The sequence below is a fragment of the Triturus cristatus genome, chromosome 7, assembly GCF_964204655.1.
Source record: "Triturus cristatus chromosome 7, aTriCri1.1, whole genome shotgun sequence".
Classification (NCBI taxonomy): domain Eukaryota; kingdom Metazoa; phylum Chordata; class Amphibia; order Caudata; family Salamandridae; genus Triturus; species Triturus cristatus.
The window spans coordinates 1103637824-1103656860 of record NC_140590.1 but is presented as its reverse complement, the minus strand read 5'-3'; positions in this window follow the sequence as shown (position 1 = coordinate 1103656860).

Here is a 19037-nt window from a genome sequence, read left to right as displayed (position 1 = left end):
TTTATTTCTCCACCTATATCTGCATGGTAACTCCTAGGTTTCCTATATGTACCCTTCACCCAATGCTTTATCCCTGCCTGTTTGGATGTATCTAAGGCAGTATTGGCATTTTGTTATAGACATGAATTAACCATACCATAGATGGTGACTCTGTTACAGTAAAAGGTAACTTCTCTAATTTTTCAATGAGTAGCATGGTGTACTTTGCATCTCTGCGTGCCATGGTCAGCTGTCTGTCGGTCAGATTATAAGCCGAAAACAGATATGGGCCGTTAATATACCGTCATGGCACATGGACAGAATGCAATGATTCTAGCGTCCAGCTTAAAAGCACAATGGAGCGCAATTGAGGTTGCCCATGTAGTAGAATAGACAAATCTTGTTCCATTACGTTGATTGCTGAGGACACAAGGTTGCTCAGTGAATAAATATGCAGAGAAAGTGTGGTCATACCATTGTCTACCCCAGCAAAGGCCTTTCTAGGTTAATCCTATCAATCTCACATAATAACTCAGCAGCATCCTGTTGGGAGACGTTCTACAGTTCATTGTATATGGCATATAAGAAGTGTTTTTGACACGGTTTCTTGGGACCTAGCAAGAAATCCCTATGATCCATGTTGTCAGCTATAAGGGACAAGTGTTGTTTCTACTGTTGTAGGGTTGAGGTTTTTAGCCATTCTAGGCACAACTTCCCAACACTATAAGAAGTCACTACCCCTGGGTCATCTGTGTATACCTATGGATACTAAACCCTCCGGTGGTACCCTTGAATCTTGATTTACAACTATTCATGTTGATAGGCCAAACCAACCATCCCTTCCAATTGGGAGCTGATGAATTGTACGTACCACTCTGTATCATTACACCCAATATCTCCTCACTTATCAGTGTGTCAATAAATAAACATTCAATAGGTGTGGGCAAGGCGATGTGTGGTGTTTACAGGTCTTTTATTTTTGAAAACCTGTAGCATGTAGTCTGTTGCACTGTTCTGTTCAGGAATATTATCTGTAATGTATGAGGCAAGCTCTTAATGAATCCTCTGTTCCCTGAACCTGCCAATCTGTCTGCCCTTCATATGGATTTTGTGTATATCGTGTCCTTCCAATAATGGAAACCTTGTATAGATAGTTGGGAGATAAAAGGTGCAAAATATATGAGCTTGGTGTCAGAATCATTTTCTTCGCTGTTGCATTCATCTGTACTAACTTATAGTATTTACAATACATACTGTCGAAGTCAGGTGTTTTTCCGTACAATTCCCTGTAAGAAAATGCAGTAGATTGTTCTAAATCTGAGAGCATAGTATTTAAAGTCTCTATGTCCCAATCATTAGAGAGTGTACTCGGGGTAATTAAATCATTCATTGAAATTTTGAATATATCTTTGGAATTTTCAAAAGTATAGTAGGACCAAATACATCATATGATCTCTATCCCAAACTATACCATCCGCTACTGGAACAGCTGTAATGTTCACTAGGGACAAGTCTATTGTTCATGGTGTGATAACATATGTGGGTCCAGGACCAAGTTCACACGTTGTGTTGCAGGGATTCTGCACAAATACAGAAGTATGCACAGGAAATGGGATCTTGGTGTATAGGGACTGAGTCTTCCTTCCACCTCAGTACCCAGGACCGACTAGTTATAGTGTCTCACTTGCTATTCTACTCATTCCTAGAGGAACAAATTATTAGACATCCCAGAACACAACACTCCCAGTTCTCTCAGGAATCGCGGTAATAAGACACACCTTTTTACTCACTCTCTGTTGCTCATCCAAAATAAGATCTGACAGAGACACAAAGCAGTTTAAAATATCTATTTTAACTAACATGCCCTAACATGCAGTATTTGTGCCACAACAAGCAGGAAAATGCAGCATACAAATATTGTCAGCATAGCAGTTAGTCCATAAATCATGAAGGGAGATGTCATCATAAAGAGACAATGGAGAAAGGACTATAGCACCTAACCTCCCTCCTTGCGAAGAAAAAATATTATTATATAATAGAAGATCCCTGGGCTTTGTCAGCAGACCACATACCTTAGCCTATAGAAGACAGATCTACATCATGGGCGCTCGTCTCCCAGGAAAGGTCCCTCTCCAAGTGTTTGTTACCTATTCATGCACCCCACTAAAAATCCAAGTACGCTATCCAAACAACAGCTGCATCGGTATGTTTTGGCTAGGGACTGGCCAGAACAAAATACCAAGGGATATTATTGTTCAACCTTGCACATAATGTTCAGAAAAAATCCCAGGAACATGCAGAGAGCAAACACAGCAATTAATTTTCATGTGAAAGTAATCTTTGAGAATATTGCAAAAAATAAAGATGTGGAGTAACATGTGCAAAACAGCAGGCAAGCTGCAACAAGCTCTTGCTAAGTTAGTGAAAAACGACAATGTCCCTACGGGCATGTGTCAAGCTTCCCTCGGCCAGAGCATTAGCCATACGCAAGAAACAAAAATTAAATGTAAGCAGAGGCAAAGCGCCTGTGTTGTAGGCCAATTTGTTTAATGTCCGGGAAAAAAAACGCAGATTGGGCGCTCAAAAATAGCTAATCATTCATAGTTAGTCATCAACTTAAAAAATGTTGCTGGTAAAGCAGAACTCCAGGACATTGTCCATTCCTTCCATAGAAAAAATACATGACTTCCAGTTTAGTAGGTCGAAGGAACACACATGCTCCTCAAATCCAGAAGCTGTTAGGAGCATCTCAGGGCAACCACTGTTAATCTTGATGAAACTGCACTCAATGAGACTCTGCGCCAGAGCACAGGTACTCAAGCCTGCCATTGGTCCGAGCAGAGGATGGCATACCAAACCCATACCCCTAGAACATTCACAGTAATGGGCCTTTAGTGGACCCACTACCAGATCATAATCTAGGGCAGCATGTGTGTTATTGGAAAAGCAGATATCCATGGCCCATTGAAAAGGGCATCGGAGGCAGTGAAACACAGGTTGCACACAGGTAAAGTAGGCATAGCGAAAGGTCAGCCAGTAATTGATGGAAAAATATTCTACTGGCATAGAACCAAAAAGCTGGCACATACGATCACGGTACAGTTGTAACTGGACCGGGTTTTCCAGCATCACAGATTGAAAATCCATTGTGAAGCAATAATGGGATAACAAGCACGCCGCAGACCAACAGGAGCACCAGGGGAAACCCTCCATAGGCGCTTGATAAAAGAGATTGAATAAAAGTCAGAATTAATCCAAAAATAGTCTGAAAGGAAGAAACAAGGACGGATCCCACAAGTTTAAAAAGTGAGCTAGGCCCTTCTCATCAGACACATTAAATATTTAGTATATTAATTTTCCACAATGGGGTGGAAGATTCGTATTTAGCAGCAAGTTTATCTTGCTTGCGCTTCTTGCCAGCTGCAATACGAAGGTCTATCGAGCCGATGTGAGACGAGATCTTGTTGAAACAATAGCGTTTTGAGTCTACTTAAGTTTATTGAAATCTGTTTTGAAAGTCAGAATGAAGTCCAAAGAGACTATCTAGAATCCCATGCGGGGGTGGAAATAGGACATTACTGCAGCGTGTAACTCTTTGAGAAACTGTTACTATATATGGGATGGCAGCTCTCAAGCAGCAGAAATCGTGGTTATTCAAAATAAGATAACTACCGTTAGAAAGTAATGTTAATACGTGAAAAATAGCCAGGACAGGGCTACCTTTCAAAAAACAAGTTAGATTAGGGACCAAAATATTACAGGCTCTGTGTAACTTAACCTGTGCACAGACCAGGGAATGTCCTACTGTGGAATCACAATATTCCCCTGTAAGGAAAACTTCTTTTTCTGCATGTTGACATCTGTAAGCGAAAGATAAAGAACACAACTCATGAATAAAATTATTGCCAAGGGGCTCATATCTATCAATCGGGTAATGTTTTAAGCATGCTGTGAACTGAACAAGTGAGATAGGAAGGTAAATAACCCCATGTATTAACCACACAGCTGGATCAGTCTTGGCTACCGAAAACAGCAACTGTTTTAACCCCTTCTATGCTCATGACGGAATTGTTCCGTCATGAGCACAAATTCTAGTGTGCTCATGACGGAACCATTCCGTCATGAGCACATTTTTTTTTTGCCTCGGGAGGTGAGGAAGAGCTTCCCCAACCTCCCCATGCCTACTTTTGTATTTCACTGTAATGACGATCGCACGCATGGCGCACAATCGTCATTACAACGAAATCGAAACTTAAACTTAGTTTCAGTTTCTCAGCTTTGGTGCTTGATGGGCTATCTCAGCCCGCCGAGCACCCAAAAAGATGCGAGAGGAATCGTTGGAAAGGGAATAATCTCCCATTTTCAATGGTGCCCTTCCCTAGTGGATGTCTGCTTGGAGATGACCCCAGGAGGGCGATTCCTAAGCAGTGATCCACCCACTAGCACCAGGAAGTGGGGAGAGGCTCCTTGGGCAAGGGCCTTTCCCCCCCATTGCGTTTTAGGTACACCAGTCTTTCTGCCCCCGGGGGACAGAAAGTCCACTAGCACCAGGGATTTTTTGTCCCAAAATTTACTGAGGGTGGGGGCTGACCAAAATGGGCATGCCAATGCCCCCACCCCACCAAAGTTACAGCCTTTCTGCCCCCCTGGGGAGTAAAAAGCCCACTAAACACAAGGGAGTTATTTTGGACAAATAAAATTAGGGTGGGGCTGCCCAAAACAGGCATGCCAATGCCCCCATCCCCCCAAAAAATACAGTCTTTCTGCCCCCCAGGACAGATGGAGGCAGTAGCCCCCAATCTGCACCCCCGGAGGGGCAGAAAGCCCACTATCGCCAGGGATTTGTTTCCACAATTTTACTAAGGGGGGGCTGCCCAAAACAGGCTTGTCAATGCTCCAACCCACACCCCAACAAAATGACAGCCTTTCTGCCACCCCTGGGGGCTGATGGGGCAGTAGACCCCAGCCTGCCCCGCCGGGGTGGCAAAAAGCCCACTAGATGCCTGGTATTTATATTGGGCAATTGAAATTAGGGTGGGGGCTGCCTAAAACGGCCATGTCAATTCCCCCACCCCCAAATAAATTACAGTCTTTCTGCCCCCCTGGGGGAGATAGGACTAGTAGCCCTCAATCTGCCCCCCCCCCCCCTGGGGGCAGAAAGCCCACAAGAAACCAGGGAATTTTTTTGTATTCATGTAGGGGTGGGAGCTGCCCAAAATGGGCATGATGATACCCCCAGACAAATTCCAGTCTTTCTGCCACCCTACGGGGGCAGATGGGGCAGTGGCCCGAGATCTTCCCCCCAGGGGGGCAGAAAGCCCACTAGGCACCAGTGATTACTCTGGCTTTTTTATGCATGGGGTGGGGGCTGCCCAGTCTTTCTGCCCCCCTTTGGGCCATATTGGGGTAAATTCCCCCACAGAGCAGCAGAAAGCCCACAAGGCACAGACTTAATTTTAGCAATGTGCCTTCCTGTGGATTTTGGGCCCTAGCGAAGGCCGGCACATAGGGAAACCTAGCAAACCTGTACATTTTTGAAAACTAGACACCATGGGGAATCTAGGAACAGATGACTTGTGTGGCTCTCACCAGGTTCTGTTACCCAGAATCCCTTGCAAACCTCAAACTTTGCAAAAAACCCACATTTTCCTCACAATTCTGTTGTGGGAAAGTTCTGGAATCTACGTGGATCCACAAATTTCCAGTTTCCTTCTACACAGCATTCCACCAGGTCTCCCGATAAAAATGGTACCTCACTCGCGTGGGTGGGTCATGTACCCACAACAGGCAAGGGCCCAAAACCTAGTGAGGTGACATCAAAATTACCTATCACAAACCAACCTGGTTTTTAAGGGGAGTTCAATTAGTTTTTGGCCCTGGGCTTGGCGGCCATCTAGGGAAATCTACCAGATCCACATATTTCTGAAAGCTAAACACCCAGGGGATTCCAAGGAGGTATGGCTTGCATGGATTGCCGAACATTTTCCTGCCCAGAATCCCCTGTTACCCTCAAATTTAGTAGAAGAAATCACTTTTTCCACACATTTTTGTGTGGGAAAGTTGTGGTAGCACCGGGCTGACACAAATTACCTACCACTCAGCATTCCGCCAGGTCTCCCGATAAAAATGGCACCTCACTCGTGTGGGAGGCCCAAGAACCCTTGACAGGCATGGGCCCAAAATGTATTGAGGCCACATCAAAATTGCCTATCACAAAAACGACCTGGTTTTGCAAGGAGGGGTCACCTCAGTTTTTGGCCCGTGCTTGTCAGCCAGCTAGGGAAACCTACTAAACCTCGTGTGGGAGGCCCAAGTACCCGCAACAGGCAAAGGCCCAAAACGTATTGGGGCGACATCAAAATTGCCTATCACAAAACAACCTCGTTTTGCAAGGAGGGTCACCTGGGTTTTTGGCCCCGTGCTCAGCCGCCAGCTAGGGAAACCTACCAAACCCACACATTTCAGAAAACTAGATATCCAAGGAATTATAGGGAGGTATGCCTTTTCTTACCCCGAATCCCCTGCCAACCTCATATTTAGCTGAAAAAATCTCTTTTTCCACAAATTGTTGTGTGGGAATGTTGTGGCATCACCTGGCTGACACAAATTTCCTACCTCCCAGCCTTCCCCCAGGTCTCCCGATAAAAATGGTGCCTCACTCGTGTGGGAGGCCCAAGTACCCTTGACAGGCATGGGCCCAAAATGTATTGAGGCAACATCAAAATTGCCTATCACAAAAACGACCTGGTTTTGCAAGGAGGGGTCACCTCAGTTTTTGGCCCGTGCTTGTCAGCCAGCTAGGGAAACATACTGAACGCACAGATTTCTGAAAACTAGACACCCGGGGGATTATAGGGAGGTATGGCTTGCGTGGATCCCCAACTTTTTCTTGCCCAGAATCCCTTGCAAACCTCAAATTTTCCACCTATTTTTGTGTGGGAAAGTTGTGGCATCACCGGGCGGACACAAATTTCCTACCACCCAGCAATCCCCCAGATCTCCCGATAAAAATTATGCTGCGTGGCTTGGCGTGGATACCTTATGTGGTCAAAAAGTTACAGGGGCCTAAGCGCGAACTACCCAAAATAGCCAAAAAAAGGCTTAGCATGGGGGGTAGGCCCAGCAGCAAAGGGGTTAATTGTTCAATATGTAACATTGTGTATGTGGCATCTTTCATGGACATTAATTTCTGTTTATCAATCAAATTAAATGGTAAAACAGTTCAAATGCATTAAAATAATCCCATGGTACTTTTCCATTTTTAAGTGTTTGCAGCATTTAAGCAAACTATATCACAGAACATAACTGATTTTGACCATTATACAAAACAGACACTTCATGTTAAACAATGTCAATGACAGAAGAAACAACATTATTCTAAAGTATATATATGGGACGATAGAGTATTAATGAGACAGTTTCAAAATTTCATTATATGCAGAATACATAAAACGTTTTGTTTGAGGGGCATTCGGACCTGAAAGAAAATCATTTAAATCAATGTCACCTGAAAAAATACAGACGTAATAATCAAAGAGGAGGGAAAAAGAAGCTTCCTGCCGTCACCTACGTCACCTACGTCTCAAGTAAGATACCTTTAACATATATATTTCTTCCCAGAATAGAATCGGTATTCTGAGGCCCACCGGTGACACCATGAAGTTTTCATTTTAATGCCCACAAGGTAAAGGCCGACGCTAACCTGTTTTAACCACGGGCACTCACTCTGCTAATAATGCATCGCGCAAATATTTTTGAGTCCTCAATACCTCAATTCCTTTGCCGCACGCAAACTCCGGACTCACTTTTAACCACACACGCTAATCGAGTCCTTCGGAGTAACGGGTTCTTTCCTGGGTATAATGTTGTGTTTTTCAGAATGTACAACAGACAGTATACATGCACTCCATGACCTTCCTTCGTAACTAAGACATAAATAATCAGGTACAATTTCGCTAAGTGGGACAGCGTATTTACCATACCTGCCACTGCCTCACTATCTAGAGCAATTGACTATCATGTTAATGAGAGAATTTTTATCACTAGCCTCAGACGCTAATACTAACATAGCGTGATGTACACTTCTGTAAACTTGAACCAATCTGCAATGTTTCCCCTAATCTTTTTGTATTTATATTTATATTTATTCACACGCATAACTTATGCTAGGCACTCACTCCCAATGTGGTAAACTGAGTTATTCTGTTGCAGCAGTCTCCTCCTGAAACTATTAAATGTATTAAGTTTCATGTACAACTGCACTTTTCTCCTTTTTATTTCCAGGTACAGATACTATTGGTCTGACCTTATGACTCAAGAGTGGTGAGTACACCTCTCATTGCAGAGCCCAAAGGGGCCCCGCACACTTAACTTCGGTCCTGACGAAAGCCCCTAGAATATACAGAGGGCTGAAACATGTTGGCCCTAAACAGTGCGTGAGATCAGTAACTCGTTCTAAGAAATGCACGATAATTATTTTAACCTCCCACATCACTGCCTCCCTACTAAATCATTGAGGATACAAGTGATATAGGGACTTTAATTATTTCACAAGAGCACAAGCACTTTTTTACCCTTATCTCTGACCACTACTGAGAGTACCAGCAGGTCTTCCTCCAGGTGGAGGTCAGCAAAGAAGAAGACCCAATGATGATGCTGAAACAGTACACAAAGGGGGAGAATCAAAATATACCGCCATCGACCTGTGTACATGTATGAGGGTTTTTTATGACGGATACTATCGAAAGACCCTGGTAACACAGGACAAGTGGTCCATTCTCCACTCCCCTTGATTTATAACTGTTGTTTCACAGACGACAGTGTGGAATGTTCCAACCATTGCTGACATCATTTTCCCATGAAATATATGGTAACTCTATGCAAATGTGGGAAACGTGGATCATGTCTACTCTGTGTCCAACCCTTTATATTATTCAGAAAACTTAATGGACATGCATTTGAAGTTGTCGGCCACATTAACCATCACAAGGGAGCGATATCGGAAGAGCTTAAAGTGCAATTTTGAAGTAAGACCTTTAAGTCTTCAATTGTATAGTTGGTATGTTTTTGCCATGTATAATATGCAGCTAATGCTAAAATGGAGGATATATTAAGATTTTTGGTTGTTGATAAACCAAAACAAGTAGTCTGTTGTACGGTGACATTTAAAAATAAAATTTGAGACAGTATCAAACAAGCATAATGCAAAGCTTCTGTGCCCTGCACTTGTCAATCCTTAATACCCCAGATGGATTTTAATTCAATTGTGTCTTTCCAATGCTCATAATCCTTCACGGACAAATCCTTCCTGCAGGACATAGAGTAAACTAGTTTAATTTTGGATAACATACATTTTGAATAGGGAGGCATCTTAAATATATAAAAATAGGACAGATAGATTGTAACCAGAAAAGTATACAAATTTACTTTGTTGGGTCTTCGAACTTCCCAGTAATGGTGTTATGCAATGCTCCCATTGAGTTTTTGTTGTGTGTAAGAAATGATGCCTATAATGCTAATAACAAAATTAATCTGCGTAATTCGCAGAATTTAAATATAAAACTTAAGTGTCAAATGCAGCATAATATTTTAAATCAGAGAACAACAAATGAACGGCATGAACGGCCCTGTCATCAGAATGGATGTCGGGCAAGACCACATCTCCCAAGTAAATTCGGAATACGTATGGAATGTTCAAAATTGCCGTCAGGCCATAGATATCAAAAGCAACTTTATCCCAGATTATACCTTCAACAACAGGGAATGCTGATATATTGACAAGGGCATGGTCTCTTTTCATTATGTGGGACGATGTGTGAGGGGCCAGAACTCCATCAACAAAGTTCACAGCTGAGCGTTCAGGTAAACAATGGCCATTAATGAGTAGGAAAAACACGGTCACAAATTCGATCCACATGGAGAGGAAAATTATCATAAGCACCATCCAGATATATGTCCAGGGTGTGAGCAAGTAAGTCTTTTTGAACCAGGAGATGAAGACACTGGTACGGGTATGGATATCCCGCACAGAACACGATGAGGAAGATGGGCCAGAGGAGAAGCTATCACGATCCATAAAATACCCACTGGACCACAGTTGGATCAACAGTGGATGTGCTGCATCAGATGTTTGAGGTAAGGTACTCTCAGGAATGTTGTTGAACATTGCATTAATCTCTTAGCATGAGCTGAAAGCCATTTTGTACTTGGCAGCCATTTTAGTTAGCTATGTGCTGGACATTTGCTGTTTCCCTCTCCTAGAGTCTTGCACATGCTCAGATGGGCCTAGCTAGTAGAATTCCCCTGTTCCTAATATAGAACTGTCAGGCTGTTCTAACTGATGTCAGCAACGTATTACTCCTCCTACTTGTTGACTGTGCAGTTTCTGTATGAACTATGTGCATAACTCTTCTCATGTGTACTTGTACCACCTTTTTTCAGCCCCTGTGTGGGTATATAATGCCCCTGTTCTCTGTACTCCTTAGAAAATGTCTCATACAGTGATTTGAGAATGCTGTGTGACACATTTTTTCCCTCTTCAGAGGTTAAATAAAAAGATGTCTTTTATATTACAGCTTCTGTGCCAATCTCTTCTTTGTTGGTTTAAAAGGACCAGGTGTATCAGTGAAGCCCCTGAGAAGGTTTTGATTTCTACAATTGGTGCCCTCTGTGAGGCTCATCAGAGAAGTGGCTATCCAAGGGAGTGATCCTGATGGGAGACAGGAATCTACTGAGGAGGACAGAACAGGACTCTAGTAAAAAGGTACCCTAAAACTGAGATTCTGTCTCTGCAGCCCAGTATATTTCTGGTCTTCCTGATTGGACTCCTCCAACTGCTTACCACTCCTGACGGAGAACATTTTTGGCGTGAGTATTCTAAAACTGACCGTTTGGTCACTCAGAACTTGGCAGTTAGAATCTGGAAACTTGTGCTTGGTAAGGTCGTTTGTTACGACGCTTTTTGGATTTGTATGAAAGTTGGCCAATATTTGGAATTTGGAAATATGTAAACTGCAGTTTATGTAGGCAGGTAATGAGAAACTTTTGTATTCTTGAACGGCACACTTTGAGTTAAGTGCTACTTTGTGTATAATATTGTATATGCTGCAATATTTTTGGCATGCCTGTTCTTAGCACACATCGTAGAATGTGTTGCTTTATTGTAGGTACCCTTGGAACTTGTATAGAATTAGCCGGCTCCCCTAGAGGGGATACCTAACTAGGTTTAGGTATAGAAACATATTACTTCCTTGGTGACTAGTACCCCGAGGAACTAAATATGTACGTAGAAAGGATCCTGGTCTGTGCACTTAGTAACATTCATAAGTGGTGATATGCAAAGCGTTTTTTTTTCCTGGTGTTCTGCCAGCCAAATCTAGTGAATATGACTTACAACTAGTATTTACAAATGGTTTGGTTTAAGTACAGTCTGTGGGCTGTCTTTTGTTTCTGGCTTAAGTGTTGATCTGTGGGTTAAAGTGTGTTTAAATGTCTGTGGTTTGTCATTAGTGGTACTTGTGTGAGTATGTACCAATTGCACTCTTGGTGTAAGAATGGCGCGCCTTAAGCTCTCTGTGTTATGTGTTCTGAGTATATGACACCGTTTTGAAAATGTCTAGAATTAGCTCAATGTTTTTTTTTGGTCATCATTCTGTTATGCAAAACATCATTAAAATAAAATATATTTTAAAAGAATCCAGCAATGAATTATATAATATATGGTAAATAGCTGCGCGCTATCATTAAATTGACAGAGTAAGACACTATACATGTGTGCAAATTGCCACAATGTTAAAGATAAAATTAGAATTCACATTGAATAGGAATAAAAAAGCTTCAAAAACGAAATTGTGTGTTTTGCAATAAATAAATTAAGATTCAAAATGTCACAGCATTTATCCTTATGTATTAGGTATTAAAAGGCATTCACATTATCTGAGTGAGTTGGTTGTTGCTGAACTAAAATACACGTTACAGAACGACAGATTTGTGCTGGCTCAAAAGGCTGACTTGAAAGGCTTGTGAATTTGACGCCTTTTCGTGTCAAGCAGCTGTGTAAACATTAGACTATTTCTGACTCCGGCCACAGAAAACAGCTGAAGTCGACTACATCTTAAGTCAGTGCAAACACGGAGTAAAACCCTGCATTTAAGACTGCTGTTTTAAAAGTTAGAAATCAGGTTCATTATTTTTGATAAACAGAGGACAGATTGACAGTAGGAATTTCTTTTCTTAATGCCTTTTCAAATAAGGATAAGAGTGTTTTTTGATGTTAAATAGTAAAGACTGTCCTTTATTTAAAAGCTTCTGTGCTTAGGGCTAAGAATGAATGCGTTTAAATATGATAGGCAAGGGATGCAGCTTGCTTTTCATATGTGGACTCATCAAAATGATTGGATTTATTAAAAAAAATATATATATATTTTGATTATAAATAAAATGTTATTTAAAATAGGTGCATTAAATTAGTTTTTTAATATTTATAATGCCTAATAATGATGCTGTGACCTCCTAGCATCCAAATTGAATTTAAGCCGTGCTATACAGCAATAGGGGGTCACTTACATGTGCAATGTCACTTTACGTAGGCGTACAAAACTCATTTTTATAAGGGTATACATTATACATTTCTGATGCCACATCTCTGGGATATGTAGAGGACATTCTGGGGATGACTAGTATGCAAACACATTTTAGGATATTCATTTTTAAGTGCCCCAAACATCAAAGTCGAAATTGAGTAAAATTAACTATTTAAATGAGGTTATTCCAATCAGAGCAACTTTTAAACTGCCTTAGGCTCCAGTAAATGCCCAAATGTAAGTATAGAATGAATAGCTGACATCTATACTGCTAGACAAGCACTCAGCACACTGCTTACAAATATAAATATGTACAAAAAAACTGTCAGAAGGTATTAAGCTTACCTCTGAATTGCTGGTAGACAGGAATGGAGTGGGTTGTTGAGCTCCCAGTCTCCAGGGTCCCTTTGAATTGGTGAAACTGCATGAAAACCTTGCACACAAGATGGAACAGCTGCGAATAGGTTAAAGGTCGAAGTTCTACATTTAGAAGCAGGGCTCAGCGCATCATTTGCTTTGACATTTCGACATTTGAAAGACGAAATGGCAGGGCAGGGACAGAAAGAGGTTTTGCTTACTTTTTTTGGCAAAAGCAAGTTTTTGTTCACTCATATGAACAGATTGAATAATAATGGTATATGTGAGCTCTTATTAAGACAATGGCTCTGCCATATATATAGCACTAATGCTTTTAGGGCTGAATTAAGGAAGCAATGGTATTTAGTTTGAATTCATGTGCCCTTGTGTTACACTTGTACATTTGCTAAAGGAATATGTTCTTTAGCTAGCTCAATGTGCTATTTAGCTCCTCAGAGTTTGTTTATGCCCAGTTGCTACAAATTGGGGTTGATAGTGTTGACAGAATGAAACCTGTTACAGGTTTCCTACTGTAAAAAATGGGGGGAGGAGGCTAGCTCCTCTACAAATTAAGGGTAGGCAAATTTATGTTTTCTCTCTCTTTTTCTCAATATCTTTTGAGCCTGTCTAAACTGTCTGTGAAATAGCCATGAGACATTTAATTGGCTATTCAGTAATACTGTTTTTAACATTATTATCAATAATAAAATGAATAAATAAATTTGCTTTTGTTACTGCCCATCCTGTCTGATGAAATTATGAAAGGATGAGTAGTCTAGATTGTGGTTTCCTTATTTGATCTTTAAGGGGAACTAGCTGTGGTTAGTTTTTGTTCTAAAATTCTCAGGTTATAACACCACTATTGTTTGTTATTCTCATGCTACATACAGTTTTGCAAACAGTTTTGAGGAAAATATTGTTTTATAGGAGTCTGTTTGTCACACGATGTTCTACTGGAGAAAATGTACCCATTATGTTGAAGTTTTTAGTTATTTATGTAATAGGAATCCTTGTTAAACTAGCAGTTTTAGATGTTCCTGTTGCTCCTATAACGTGAGAGCATGGTCCTAAGCATACAATGTAGGTTGGTGCTTTTATTAAGATAAATCATTTTAGAAGTGTCTGCAGTCCTGTACAATTAATGCAAAGTCTATGAGTAAAAGTGTAGAACATTTCCTTTTTTCTTGAGGGTCTTTAGATGATTAAGATGGGAATATACAGATGTAAGGATTTGGAGTATGTCTGTATTGTTTTTCTCTTTTCCTCTGAATTCAGTAAATGAACACAGACTTCCTTGGCTGCTTGGGATTGGGTGACGTATTACTCTTGTCAGTTCACCAAAGAGTTCCTTTTAAATTTGCCAATAGGTCGAGGCTGTTGTTTTTTTTACTCTCACATAGATGAAAGTGATTCTTGGGTGCCTTGCTAATATATGGGGCGTCCCTAGACTAGGAAGTATTCTGAGACTAACCTCTCTGTTGATGGATTATTTCTGTGCCTTGTCTAAAGACCTTTTGTTCTGTCCACCAATAGATATTTGCTGCCTTACAACCATTGCCAGAGGGGCGCAGACGTCAGATCTAGCTTGAGGAGTCAGCACCAGTCCAGCTTGAATTCAAAGTGAAGGTAACCAGCACAGGCATTGCTGGCAACCAGGACCTCAGTGAAGGTAGAAGGCCGGAAGCACTGGGATGTGAAGTGTGTACCCCTGCCACTGTCTTGGGCGAAAGACGGGGTCACAAATCAGAAAGGAGAAATCGTGGATCAAGTTTTTGATGCCCAGCCGAGAGTCACAGACCGACCAGGAAGGCGAGAAAGTTTTTGCTTGAGGTAACCCCCTTTGAAACAAGGGTTGCTTCAGAGATCCTAGCAACAGGCCTCTGAATCCTGGTCCCAAAGTGGCTGTAAAGTCTTCACCTTTGTTGGTCAAGAGATACCTGGGCACACTGAATGCAATCTATGGCCCCAAGGAAAGAGCAGTGTGCCAGCAGAGCAATACAGGAGTTAGGGAAGGACTTGAGTTCAGGGTGCAGGTGCTGTGTCTCTGGTGCCTGTTAGATTAAAGTGAAGAAAACTGGTGCACTGCCTGAGACACTGGACAGGATCGCTAAGAGCATTTGCCCAGGTGGGTGATTACCCTATCCTGAAAGAAGAAACTTTTCCCTTGAAACTGGGTCGTGATTCCTGAGTTGCGAGTTGTGCAGCTCCACCGTGGGAACAACAAGAGCCTGCCTGTGAGGCTCAAACGGACACGGAAAATGTACCCCATTGGTTGTCCCATTTTTGAGGAAGAGCAGCCCTTTGCAGCTCTTCATCCTAATTCTCATGGTCCTGTTTGTATTAGGAATAATGTTTATTCTAAGAGAGAAAAGTTCCTCTGAGCAGTTGACAAATGTTACTTTACCCTTTCCTTGATTGATACTCTAGCCCTCATAAAGGAAACACTGGAAAAGTCTAGCAAAAATGTTTTTATTAGATATGTGCTGTTGGCTATTTTGAAGTTGAAATTGATGGTCACTGAAATGCATAGGAGCCTTGAAAATGTTTTTACTGGATGGTTCTAGGATTTTCTTAGGACTAGAAAGCTAATAGTTCTGTTTCTGAAAATAGTAATTACTCTCTCCTGCTATCTGTATGACCCAATTCTCTGTTCCCTTTGCACTCCTGCTTATACCTTATACATACCCGCTTAACAATATTTAGAATGAGAAATGCCCACCTAGCAATGAATTAGGATATTGATAAATTTATGAAAAAAATCTAATGTGCATATTTTCTGTTTTCCTACTGGATTATGGGAAATGTCTTTAGCTCATGCTTAAAGGACCATCTGTTGAAGATTGCATTAATCTCTTAGCATGAGCTGAAAGCCATTTTGTACTTGGCAGCCATTTTAGTTAGCTATATGCTGGACATTTGCTGTTTCCCTCTCCCAGAGTCTTGCACATGCTCAGATGGGCCTAGCTAGTAGAATGCACCTGTTCCTAATATAGAACTGTCAGGCTGTTATAATTGATGTCAGCAACTTATTACTCCTCCTACTTGTTGACTGTGCAGTTTCTGTATGACCATCTATGTGCATAACTCTTCTCATGTGTACTTGTACCGCCTTTTTTCAGCCCCTGTGTGGGTATATAATGCCCCTGTTCTCTGTACTCCTTAGAAAATGTCCCATACAGTGATTTGAGAATGCTGTGTGACACATTTTTTCCCTCTTCAGAGGTTAAATAAAAAGATGTCTTTTATATTACAGCTTCTGTGCCAATCTCTTCTTTGTTGGTGTAAAAGGACCAGGTGTATCAGTGAAGCCCCTGAGAAGGTTTTGATTACTACAATGTCAATTATGACTTCAACTGGAGGAGAATCATACTTAATATCTTCAGGAGTGGATGTAGAAGGAAAAACTGATAATAATTCAATTGAGGTTTCCATCTACCCTTGTAATTGCTGGGCAGTAGTCGAAGATACAGAAACCATTGGGTTCAGCGAACATTATTGATGTGAAATACGTTGAGGCATAGTATACAGTATCGGCCATATGGGGCAACAGTAACATGTTCGATTGAAATGAAGTGATTCTCCTTATGATCAGGTAAAAGAGGCAGGATCAGAGTACGTGTGCCTTTCAAGCCAAGGACTCTGACCGATGCATGGTAGGATTGACAAAATTATTTTGTGTTCTCCACCGTTTCACGGACCAGATATCCAACATTAGGAAGCCAGCCAGAAACAGGAATCAGCACAGCCTGATCAGCAGAAGAAGGCAACTGGGCTCTTGCTTGTGCATCATGCGCTTTTTGTAGACCCTGTAACATAGCACAATGATTATCTACGATGAAGGTTGCGGTAGCCGCCACCACTATAGACCATCAAGGTATGGCACAAACATTTCAATAACAAAGAGCATTTAATATAGGGTCTGCCCCCTCAGAGATCTTCTATGGAGATTATATAATGCATGTTGGACTTCATACAAATGAGCCAACCAACTGCTGCCAGAACCTAAGACTCTAGCTGTCAAAGATTGCTTTAATTTACAGTTCATCCGTTCCACAACTGAATTGCCCTTGGGCTGGTATGATGAGGAATATTGCACCTGCAGCCCCAGGGACTTCATTGCATCCCAGTAAGACTTAGAGGGAAATATAGGACCTTGGCCAGAATGGAAGGTGCCATAAGGAAATTTCCCAAGAAAGACATGCACATCTTTAATGAGAGTTCGAGCTTTAGCACTACGTTGAGGCCAAACCCAAAGAAATCTAGTGCACGAATCCACTGCAACTAAGATGTGTTTAAAAGCAGTGTCAGATGTCAACAGACTTCAGTGATCAAGATAAATTCAGCCAAATGGCTGATTAGAGATGTAAAGCAGAGTATGTGGTGGGTGCAACAGTAGAAGGCTTAATTTGTTGACAAATGTCACAAGAAACAACATATTTATGTGCCTGTTGATATAAACCATGCCACCAAAAATGCTGCTGCAAAAGAGAAACAGTCGCATTCACACCAGCATGTGCAGAAACAACTCTTTCATGTGCGGCTATGATTAAAGAAAGAGTGCAGTCCTTGTTGGGAATCAGCCGATCCCCAATAGACAGAACAGTAGCAAATGGAATTTGATCTGTTGACAAGTGGTAAGTATAATGTGAAGTAAAACCATGGGGAAACTCTGTTCCCTCCTTCTTAGCAGCAATAGCTGCTAAGATATCATCATCAATTTTAGTCATGGACCTAGTGACTGCTGCTACAGAACAAGTGACTACTGCAGATTTAGCTGCCTCATCAGCCAGGGAATTACCAACAGCGTGTGCTCCCACACGTTGATGGCGCAAGGTATGGATAACATGTGTGAGTGGCAAACATTCCTTAAGAGCAGCCACCTGAGCCCAAAGTGTTTTATGCTTAGTTGTACTACCTTTAGAATCACATAAATCATTTTTGTTTCAAAAAGAATAAGTTGTCATTGAAGGATTGTAAACAGTAAAAGGAATTGCACACAATAAGTGTAGGAAATTCTAGATCAGCAAATTCAAGAGCCAAAACCAAAGCACGTACCTCCGCCAATTGAGTTGTGCCATCACCAAGGGACTGTGTGTGAACCAAAGAGGACTTAAAATCCCCATTTACAGTTTTTGTGCCACTAATGCTCATGCTGCCAAAATTGCGTGTTTAGAACCAATGGCTGGCTGTTCAGATCCATCAGTGTAAACAATGCATTGGTACTGACCAAGAGGAAGTAATGGCAGAGGAGGTGGGTGAATATGTTCATATTGTAAAAACTCCTGTGTCTGCAAACAAGGATGAAAAATAAAGTTGACATCAGCTGACGACAAAGAACTAGCCCAATGTATCAAACGTGGATGCAAGGCTTTAAAGTTTGGGAGACAAGCTTTTGTAACAACCTCTAAAGCAGGTAATAGAGAGACCATGAACATGTGTTTACCCTGAGGTATAATCAGGAATTTATGTCCTCCTGAAATTCAGGAAACCCAGGAAAGATTGTAACTTTGTAAGAGTAGAAGGAGGTTGCAATTGAGCACATTTCTCCAGAAAATTAGGGGCCAACCCCCTACCTTCATTGGTGACTTTGTAACCCATAGAAAGAACTGCCAAACAGACAATTTGCGACTTGGCAATGTTGAATTTGTATCCAAAGTTAGCAAAATACATTATGATGCAATCCACATGGGCAAGATGTGGTATCAATTCAAAATCCATCAAATAAATGTCATTGACGTAGGAGAATGCATCAGGGTCAATGTCATACAAAAGAGAAACTATCCGTGCCGCAAAATTGCCAAGACTATTCCCATACCTAATAGGTAAACAAGTCTACCATTTGTGATTGCCAAGGGTGCTGAATGTGGTCCAGTCACGGCTTTCAGAAGCCAAATTGTGACTGTAAAATCCATTGGAGATTGCAAGAGTCGTCTTATATTTTTTACTAACAATGGTATTGACTAACAGAAAGCTGCGGGTGTCCTGTACCACAAAGGTATGAACATGACTGTTCATATTATGGTCCTCCAAAACTATACGATATGAACTATCCGGTTTTGAAATCAGTAAAAGAGGATTATTGATGGATGAAACACAGGGTTCAATTACACCCTAATGTTC